Genomic DNA, 7213 nt, shown 5'->3' with positions numbered 1-7213 from the left:
CCTGGACTGGGAACGTTTCTGCCGCTGGACTGGGAACGTTTCTGCTCCTGGACTGGGAACGTTTCTGCTCCTGGACGTCCTCAGAGGAAGATGAGAGCAGCGACACTCCAGCCAGTCACCTGTTGAAACATCAACGCTCTGAGTTGGAAACGTTTGGACCAGAAAACCGAGAAACATTTAAAAAGCATCGGTTGGAAGCAAACCATCGATGACGTCTTCCACTGATTACTGCAGACGCTTCCTGGTTTTATATTTATTTCCTGTTTAAATGTTTTGTTTTTTGTGTTTGTCCAAACTTTGTCACGTCGGCTAAAATGGTCAATTCAGAAGAACTAGAGGGCCAAAAAAGAAGAAAGCTAATAAGGTAACGTTTTGTTTTTTGTAGAAAAGGAAGGTTATTAATCGTAGATCCTAAATATAAAAATGAATTTTCAGATTTTCCATATTAAAAGAAAGACATCTAGTTTTCAAATTATTTTGGGCTCAATATAAATATATATATATATTCTGTTATAAAATCATAATTTAGTCACTTTCTTTTAAAATCTATGCTCCTTTTAGCCAAATTCAGAAAATTAAAGCCGATTTTGGTTCAGTGAAGTCGGTAAAACCTGGATTAATGTGGTTCTGCTTATTATTAAAGTTTAAAAAAGACACTTTGTGTTACATTTTTCCACTATGATAAAATAATACTAGTCATAATTTCACCATGATTTAAAAATAAGAAGGGGGCCACAGAAAGTGAGTCAAAAGGGCCACAAATGGCCCCCGTGCCGCAGTTTGGACACCCTGTCTTCAGATAAAGGATGAAATTTAATTGTGGTATTTGCTGCATCTTTTCTAAAGATGCTGATGAAAGTGAAATGTTCTGATCAAATAAAGGACATTTTTTGACTTGAGCACAAGCTGAATGATTTCTACTGTCGTTATTGACCCAATATGTGATTTAATGACTAATCAGTGATATTTGTAAGTTATTTAAGCGTTTTAAGGAGGATCTCCTCCATGTGTTCAAGTCTCCCAGGAATCCGCTCGTCTCTGAGTTTCGTTCCTTCGCTGGGAGCCGATATAATCCCTCCTGCTGCTGGGTTTTCTCTGCTGTTTCCTGCTTTTATTGCAGCGCCGCAGCTTTGAGCTACAGGTTATAATTTTCGGCTCAATGCGGCTTTAATGTGGCGCTCTGAAACAAAAAGACAGCAATATTCTTCCAGGAAGGACGAGGAGGCAACGATTCCTGCAGCAGCTCTGGATAATAACAGGGACTGGAGTCGCTCCAGACTGGATCGTTTCTTTTTACTGGTGGAAAATGTCCAAGAATGATGATGATGATGGATTTATGCATGCGTCATGCGTCTCCTGTCCAAAATGGACCCAGTTCTGTCCACCTGTGATGATCCCAGGATGATCTGGAGAGCCTGTTATAGACTCTCCAGATCATCCTGGGAGATTCTGGAGCTTTTCCAGGAGAACAAGAGACTTTAAATCCCTGCAGCTAGTTCCAGGAACGCTCCAGGACCATTTCCCAGGACGTTGCACCTACAGAACCCGGCCGACTGAGACTCGCTTTCTTTACAAGTTTAGGAAACGATGCGTCGCGTTTGGAAAGATACAGGAAGCATCGTCAACGTCGTGGTCGTTCCTCAGGTTCAGATAACTAGAAATCAGTTTCTCCGTTTCCTTTCCAAGGGCCTGAATGGCTTCGGCTTCAAAGGTCATCAGAGTGAAACTCTGAAGACAAAAATAAAACACCTGGTTCCTCAGATCAGACGGTTTTTATCGTTCTGCTTCACCTGCACTTAAATAAATCTATTTTCCAAAGATAAAGAACCAGATTGGATCTGAATGAGTAAAGGTTTTCTGGGTATTTAATGAGACGTCCTCAGAATAAACTAACATTAATGCTTGATGTCGGCCATTTTAAAAACGGACTTCCTGTCAGGCTTTGGTAAATGTTGCTGCTTTGCATCATGGGCTGATTTTCAGTCAGTGTTTTCGCTCACAGGCCTCGATCTGCACACGTTTTCTGGGGAATAACGTGACGGACGCCATTATGCCGGCGGCTCTGAGGCAAGGACACACTATTCAGATTCACAGGAAGCGGCTGGGAGGTGGTGGTGACCTCCAGCTCTCAACTCCAGAAAAGTTAGAGAAGGAAATTCATCTGTTATGCAGCTCCTTGAAAAAGAAGCATAACGTCAGTTTGTAGTTCATGAAATAAACATGTGAACCTGAAACTGCTTTATTTCAAATCCTTTATGTAAATCAGGACTTTATCCAAGGATGAACCAAACTGTATTTAAAGGAACAGAAACTTTGGAAGGAAATGGAAATAATTTGATTTTCTGTAAAGCAGCCATGCAGATCAGCAGTGAAACCAGAACGGATGTGGACAAAATGAGTTTAAACTTGTGGGATTTAAATAGTTTGATGATATTTGAAGTCTTAAAGTTTGAAGCACCAAAGTAATTAGAAACACAAGAACAACGTCGCTGGAAAAACGACTTTAAATAAACGTGTCGGTTCGATCTTTCTGAAAAACGTGGAGCCAGAAGTGTTAACAAGCTCAGAGAATCAGTCGTTTCACAGCTTTTGGCGTTTTGAAACGGATCCAAGAGTTTCTGTTCAAATTGGTCCCAGTTTGAAGTGATGACTGAGGTCAAAGTTCTCCTCAAATAACGGTCAGCTAAAATAAACCGTGCAGGAAAAAAGACTATTTTATATCATGTTGTCAAGAGAGACTATTCACTTTCCAACAACAAATTTAATTGTTTTTTCCCCCTAATAGACATTTTTCCCCTTTGGAAGCAGGAAAAGGCAGAAGATAATGAACATTCCCACATATTTTGATATAATCAATAAAAAATAATAATTTAGCAGCAAAAACATTTATGCAAAATTAGCAAACGGTCATAAAGAAGCTGCTTAACTGTAGAAACAACTTTTTCAACCACTTTGCTGAATATCTAAGCCTTTACGCACTAAYGTCAGTGTTTTCTGTTATACTGTTTAAATTAAATTACTCGGATAACAGTAGCTGAATATTTAGCTTAGCTCTGCTTTAGCCGTGCTACAACCCGGAGCCGCTGGCTGCACTGCCCCCTGGTGGCGCAGAACCGGTAAAACAACTTAAAATTMAGTTTGTGTSAACAGATTTTTTTAAACAAACATTTAGAAAAAAATAATTTTGGCTCCTGAGACTTTAAATCATTAACATTCAGGTTTCAAATAAWGTAACTTATAAAAYATCTAAAGTTTTATAAACAAGCTGTTGTAGACTAAGCAAATTATCGACTAAAAWTTTTAGATTTAATTAATTTTTAAGAAAAAACTAATAAATTATCTGATGTTGAAAAGTTGTACATTTGCAGTAAAAAACGTTTTATATAAATTTCACATATTCTACAGGAAAAAAATGGAATTTGAGATAAAAAAAAAAAAGTAATAAATTTGTCTCTTCTGGCATTTTTTGTTTAAATCTCAGCAGATTTAAGTTTGTTTTTATCTTGAAAACTTGCTGTCATTATGTCAAAGATACTTATGGGAGGAAATTTCTCAGGTTGAATATTGAAAATGTGTTCCTTTGTGGAAATTTTGTCATTTTTTTCTCATAAAATTACAACCTGATTAATATCCAAACATTTTTCTGGAAAATATGTGAAATTAATCCCCAAATTGAGCCGTTTTTTAGATCAGATCATTTCTCAGGTTTTTCTTGAATATTTGTGAAATGAATCTAAATAATTCTGGGATGTTTGGAGGAAAGTTACTCTTCCTTTTCTTTTTCTTCAAAGGCCCCAGAACGCCGTCGTATCGACGAAACGGCGAACATCCATCCATCCATCCATCCATTTTCTAACAGCCTTGTCCCTCAGTGGGATCGGGAGGGTTGCTGGTTCATCTCCAGCTGGCGTGCCGGGCGAGAGGCGGGGTCACCTGGACAGGTCGCCAGTCTGTCGCAGGGCAACACAGAGACACACAACCATGCACACACACACACTCACACCTAGGGGCAATTTGGAGAGGCCAATTAACCTGACAGTCATGTTTTTGGACTGTGGGAGGAAACCGGAGTACCCGGAGAAAACCCACCATGCACAGGGAGAACATGGAGACTCCATGCAGAAAGACCGGGAATCGAACCCAGAACCTTCTTGCTGCAAGGCAACAGCTCTACCAACTGCACCACTGTGCAGCCCGAAACGGCGACCAGCTTAAGGAAATGAACCTCCAGCTGGTGACGACGGTTTTCTGGATCTGAAGCAGGATTTCTTTTCTTCCGCCCTCGTCTCCATCTCCATGACCCACAGCCAGGCTGGAACCTGTCATGTCCGATCAGTTGACCCCATTAAAAACCAGCAGCTTTCATTGTTCTCCGCCGCGCAGCGTTAGCTTGGAGCGTTTTCCGCTTCCTGGCGTCTGATTTTCCTCCATTGGACCAGAAATCAGAGTAAAAACTTCTTAAACACGGTGGAGATTCTGTTCGCATCATCTCCTGCCTCACGATGCCACAATAATAAAACTACTAATAAAAATAAAATCTGTCTTTATGATATGCAACGTGACAGTCAAAGAAACGTCTGTCAACAAATCACAAACCCAACATTTCTCATCAAATTTAGTTGAAAAATACCAACTAAATATTAAATAATTATAGAAATGTCATTTTAGCTCAGAGCTTTAATGAACATGTATGTTTTCTGGGTGAAACGTCGACATCTAACCCGTCTGTAGGAAGGAAATCATTCTGCTCCAGTTCCTGAAATAAAGATATGCATGAAGTCCTGCAGCGGCGGCAACCGGAGCCAATACGGTAAACATCAACCTACCAAGACAACAAGGACGTTAAAACAATCCTGTGATGTCATTTTCGAAAATGTGGGAAACATTTACCTTCCACGCAGCTCCAACTTTTCACACGCCGCCTTTAATCCTAAAATGTTTCCTGAGCTCCCAGACTATGTCCCAGTTTGAGGCGCTGGCGAGCCACTGGTCAGGACGTGAGGTCATGCAGGCGATGGATCACGACTCGTGACGTCACGACGTCTGACACGCGACTCGTAGAGAAACCAGGATGTGGTTGAACGCTGGAGCCGATGGGCTGATTGTCATGTTTTTGCATCATCTGTATGAACAGATTATGACGAACCTCGGGGGGGGGGGTGTAATCTGGTGACGTGAAGCTCTGACGTTGATTTACCGCTCTTCACTTCTCATTCATGTAAAATCAACTAAAGTTTGAATTTTGACTTTTTGTGGACGATCCAGTCCAGCTGTAGAGAAATGTCATCATCATCATCATCTCAAGATGAAGAATTTATTATTCTGTCAAAACCCATGAAGGATGGAAGATTTAAAAGAGACGAAGATTTAATTAGATTCCTTATATTTAATTTAATGTGTTGCATCCCACAGTACATTAATTTTTATCTTTTCTGAGTGAAGCTCTGCTGGACGTCCATTAGTTTATGTTTCAGTTGCTCCACCGAGCCGGGTTAAAACCGGAGTGAAGAAAACCCAGAAACCAAACCAGGAGAAAAAAAACAACCCAGAATATTTAAACTTTTTATTCCATTTCCGATTCTAATTTCACTGAAATTATGAAAGGCACCGCTAGCTGAAAAGTTAGCTATGCTAACTGATGCGCTAATCATAAACATTAGTTCTGCTACAGCTAAACATGCTAGCTCGCTAAGCTCAACCCCGATGACACCCATTATGAGTTAATGACATAAAATGTGTAATAAAGTTATATATCTCCCCCAACAGGGTCATATTTGTCATAGGTACCTATTCGGTTTATGCTAAGAGTTGTTAAGAGTTAGCAAAAACGCGAAGACGCTAAAGGAAAAGCTAGCCCACTGTTAGCAGAGGTGCAAACGGCTCTGCGGGTTTAAAAACACATCGTTTATATTTAAACGGAGAATAAATCTCTTTATTATGTTAGTTCAGGTTCTACCTCCATGGAAACGTCAATAATTAATCTTTGAACGAATCAACTGTATTGATCAGGTTTAAGACTTTGAGCTTTTTTTTCTGGTTTAATCAGCCTGACACTCATTTCATGTCGTTGCTACATGGAATAAAATCCATACGAACCAACAGAATCAAGATCCGAATCGAATAAGTTATTACCAAATTAAAAAAAGTTCAGGATTTCCAGTAGCTACCAGCTAACAGAACGAACACTAATGAACTATGAAATTGAAAGCTTGTGTATTTATGCCAGGGGACTCTGCAGGAGCTGTTGATTTACTGATAACACATTTGCAATTTGTGCCCGGGTCAATACCGACACCGACACCGAGGCTGCAGCGCCGCTTTAACACGCATTTCCATTCTGTGCCTCTCGGTCTGATGATGTTTGTGCTGCTCAGTGTCTGCAGGTCATAGATAGGTTCTCTGCTGCAGCTCTTCCCTCTGCATGCAATATAGATGCTGCTCTGTATGCGCAGAGTTCATGTCCAAAGCAGCAGAATCACACACACAAACACAAAAATACCAGGATGTCGGTCATTAATAATCCATTACGAATAAAACCAACCTGTTCTGCTTCATTGTGTCCAGCAAATAAAAACATTTCTTCATGCTTTTTTCTCCCTCGTCTGTTCTGTTCAAACCTAACATCCTTCAACTGGTGCAGGCAGCGTGAAACCAACCGCTTCATACTGGGAAAACTGGGTTCTGGAAGGGAAGTAAATGACATGGCTCCGGGCGGAAATTAATTAACAATAATGTCTAATTAGTTACACCTGCTGCTCCGTCTTAAACACATTAAATTTAGACGCGATGACGGCTTTCACACCTTTGACTTTCACAGAACTCTGGCCAGACCTGCTTTCATTGTCTTCATTAATTAGCATTAGTGGACAAACTCCTGCTAAAAGTGGATTTTTGTTCAGTGCTTTAGTTGGCTTTAAAAACATTTAGCTTCCCCTAAAGTAAATTTTTCTGGATAAATTTACTGTTTCATAAGGGTTTTTCAAGGAGACATTTATAATTAATGCTCTTATTTTGAAAGGGTCGACGCAGTAGTTCCATTTCCTCTCCTTACATTTTCTTTTTTCCTCCAATAATTTAATTTCAAACAAGAAACACTGAAGAATAAATAAAACAAACTGGTGCTTGAGGGTCGAAGTGCTTCAAGGGCCGAAATGATTTGAGTCGAAGTTACCACTTTAGCATTAGCTTCTGCTAGCTGTCCCATTGGTCATGC

General features: G+C 40.1%; 1 protein-coding gene and 1 long non-coding RNA gene across 5 annotated transcripts in view; both read right to left on the bottom strand.

The window, feature by feature from the left end:
* pcbp3 (poly(rC) binding protein 3) overlaps window positions 1–119 on the bottom strand; it is a 20927-nt gene extending 20808 nt beyond the window's left edge. The window contains exon 1 of one of the 3 annotated variants that reach the window (XM_008404255.1): window positions 24–119. The gene's annotated coding sequence lies outside the window, so the exon portion shown is untranslated. The other 2 variants (XM_017302196.1, XM_008404257.1) reach the window with 2 other exon arrangements.
* A 4540-nt stretch (window positions 120–4659) lies between these two features.
* LOC103461883 (uncharacterized) overlaps window positions 4660–7213 on the bottom strand; it is a 41025-nt gene continuing 38471 nt past the window's right edge. The window contains exons 6-7 of one of the 2 annotated variants that reach the window (XR_533232.2): window positions 4891–6681; window positions 4660–4822 (exon numbers count right to left, since the gene is read on the bottom strand). This is a non-coding gene — a long non-coding RNA (uncharacterized LOC103461883). The remainder of the gene's footprint in view (window positions 4823–4890; window positions 6682–7213) is intronic. The other variant, XR_001776097.1, reaches the window with a different exon arrangement.

Source organism: Poecilia reticulata, linkage group LG2 (genome assembly GCF_000633615.1).
Source record: "Poecilia reticulata strain Guanapo linkage group LG2, Guppy_female_1.0+MT, whole genome shotgun sequence".
Taxonomy (NCBI): Eukaryota; Metazoa; Chordata; class Actinopteri; order Cyprinodontiformes; family Poeciliidae; genus Poecilia; species Poecilia reticulata.
Note: the sequence above shows the minus strand (reverse complement) of the source record. Positions and strands in the feature narration are given on the sequence as shown.